This window comes from Marmota marmota, unplaced genomic scaffold (genome assembly GCF_001458135.2).
Source record: "Marmota marmota marmota unplaced genomic scaffold, marMar, whole genome shotgun sequence".
NCBI lineage: Eukaryota > Metazoa > Chordata > Mammalia > Rodentia > Sciuridae > Marmota > Marmota marmota.
Window position 1 is genome coordinate 6,452,887 of NW_026000001.1, and position 3,277 is coordinate 6,456,163.

The following is a 3,277-nucleotide window of genomic DNA, read 5'->3' on the forward strand; positions in this document are numbered from 1 at the left end:
GAGCGGTGGGGGGGCAGCGTTGCTCGCCTGATTTCCGGAGGCAGGTCAGGACACAGATCCCAGTGCCTTGAAGAATGGGAGCCAGGCACTCCTGAGCAGGGAGAGGCCTCAGGGTAACATAACAGCCTAGTCCTCAAGTTGTCTTTCCTGGTGATTTATCAGTAAAACTCAGCAGAGACCTGTAGTCAGGAGTCACAGGACTCCAGGCTGCAGCTCACTGGTTCCTGGGAGCCTTGGTTGCCAATCAGTCCACTGCTCAGAGAGGAGACTTAGGGGTCAGAGGAGAGATGCCACTTTGGCCTGGGTCTGTCACCATGGTAATGGAGCTGGAATCAGCATGCTCAGCAGCAGTAAGAACTCCTCCTTGGCTTCTTGGCAGGGAGGAAGGACACTGGGGTAGAACTGGCTAAGTACTTGGTGGGCACACAGACCAGTTGGTACTGGCTCCAGCCCCCACCCTCAGTGGTTCTGACAGGAGGGGTACAACCAGGGTGTTGGTTTTTTAAGGCACTCTAGGCAGTTCTGGTGTGTGGTACCAGTTGCCAAATCCTGGACTAGCCCACAGTCAAGCTTCCACCACCCTCAGACACCTGCATGGAGCAGGTGTGCTGCACACTCACCCTTCACTCCCCTGCCTGCCAGTCTGCAGGAGTGGGCATGTAAAGTGTCCTGAATCACTGTTTGCTCCCTTGCTGGAGGTCCTGGGGGAAGCCGCTGTCCAGCCCTTCCTCCCACAGTCAGCCAGGTCAGTTCAGGCCCACAGGTGATCTCTCAGATGTACGGGCAGAAACCAAGCTGTACAACAAGCTAGTGATGAGAGGGTTTTACTGCTCCCTTTTGGAACACCCACTCATCCAAAGTGGCCAGCTAGTAAGGTGGCTGTGGGTTCTGGGTTCAGGTAAATGACCCACCTGTCCTTGCCGCAGTCAGAGGAAAGGGGAAAAGAAAGAAGGCAGAAAAACACTCTTCTTACTCAAGTTGCAAACAGGATCGTTTTCCAGTCTCTTCTACCCACACCCCACTGGCTAGAATTTCATCCATTGGGGAGACTGAGCTGCCAGGAGGTCTGGGAAATATAGTTTTCGGGTGGCAGACCTGTGTCTCCTAAAGGGTAGGGATGGAACCTAAGAAACCAGCAGCAGCAGAGCCACCTCAAATAGGTGGAGAGTGACAGGAACACTGCTTTGCTCAGCAGGTACAGCACACCTGGAAATGGCTCTAAGAGCCACAGAGAGCTGCCTCCCTGCAGCAGCCTGATTCCTGAGGACTTGGGTCATTGCATCATCCCATAGTCATTACACCAACAGGACCCGCTGAGCAGGAAGTAGCTATACCCGGAGGACACATTTGCCAATGCCAGAGATGGCTGGCCAATTCCTCTTACTGCCTTCCTCCTGTAATCATTCAGCTGATCTGGCGTATGAATCCCCAGAATAAAAACTATGTTTCCTGGGTTGGGGCTGGGGCTCAGTAGCAGAGCACTCGCCCAGCATGTGTGAGGCCCTGGGTTCTATTCTCAGCACCACATATAAATAAATTAATAAAATAAAGGTCAATCAACAACTAAAACTATATGTAAAAAACAAAAAAAAAAGTACATGTCTGTGTCCCAGTCTCCTCTTATAAGGACATCATCATTTGGGATCAGGACCCACCTTAGTAACCTCATCTGAACTAGTGACCTCACTTAGTGACCTCATCTGCCACAACCCTGTCTCCAAATAAGGACACATTCTGAAGTACTGGGGTAGGACTTTGATATAAAAGTTTTCAAAGACACAATTTAGGCCACAATAGAGATGATATTTGCACACGTTGGGGCATAATTTTGAGTCACCACCCTGTCCCTCTTCCCCGTACTGGGAGCCTGGTTTTGATAGCAGGAACTCCATCTCGGACCATGAGGATAAGTACCAGCTGTCCATTGCCACAGGGCCTAGAAAAGCTGGTATTTGTGTCACTATTGTTGGGGGCTGTGTTCTACCCAGCCAAACTTAGATCCTAACTGTTACCATGCCTGAGGGTGCAAGAGGAACACCAAAAACAATACAGGGCTGTGTCACTGATGTTTCCAGGGGCCCAGGGGTCTGTTTCCTGTCTTGTCATCCTTGTCATCAGTACCACTCCAGTCTCAACAACACCATCAACTGTCAGGAAATGGTCATGTGTCCCTCCCCCATCAGGGCCCAAGCCACAAGACCAATGTAACTGGTGACAGGAGCCAGGAGAGGTGCTGAGGAGACGGCTCTGAAGATCCTACCTCTCCCTAGGAGGGTGCCACTTCAGGCCTCCGCTTTTCCACGGCCCCCAAACTCCCTGAGAGGGCTCAGGCCAGGCCAGCCAGGCCTGGAGCCTGCTGACGACCACCTGGCAGGCCTCCCTGGCTTGGGGGTTCTCGTAGCAAGTGTTTCCATATTGGGCTAGTGTCCACCTCCCGTCCACGCCAACACAGGGCACTCACCCCTGGCTCCTTCTTCTAAGGGCCCAGCGGGGTGAGCTGATGGAATACATGTCATTTTTAAGATACGCCTGAAAAAAACAACTTTAGGAAAGAAAACATGCTGAAAATGTCACTTTAGGTCTCTCAACACAGATGAAGGCATTTCCTGGGGCTGATTTGATAAGTGACACAAACCAGATGTGACAAACAACAGGAATTTATTCCCTCAGTTCAGTCAGCTGAGCAGGGTCCTTTTAGAAGCGTGGGGAGAGTCTGTGTGCACTGTGCCCTCCCACCTCTGTTTCCCTGGCATTCCTGGGCATGAAGACAGTGACCCCATCTCCAGCCAGGGCCTCGCGTGCCTTCTTACCTGTGTGTCTCAAATCTTCCTCTCCTTCCTCTTACAAAGACCGCAGTCAATGGATTAAGCACCCACCCTAATCCAGGATAATCTCCAAGATCCTTATCTTGATGACATCCACAGAGACTGTTCCCAATGAAGTCACATTCACTGGTACCAGGGGTAGAACTTGCACAATCTTGGGGGGAGGGGGTGGCATCGCACCCAAATAGCTACTGAGAAGCGCTGCCTCTTTGACCTTCATGCTACATGTATGCTCCTCCTTTTGTTTTTAGGGTTTTTATGTTGGTTTGGGGTTACTGAGAAGCATCAAACCCACAGCAGATGCCTTGAAGCACACAGATCCTTGCAAAGGACAAACACAGTGTGGGGCCACACACTGTCACAGACACCCACCCCAGGGCTCTGCGCCTGCCTGGCTGCTGGCCAGACACCCACAGCTGTCACTCTGGCCAAGGACAGTGGGGCCAGTGGGG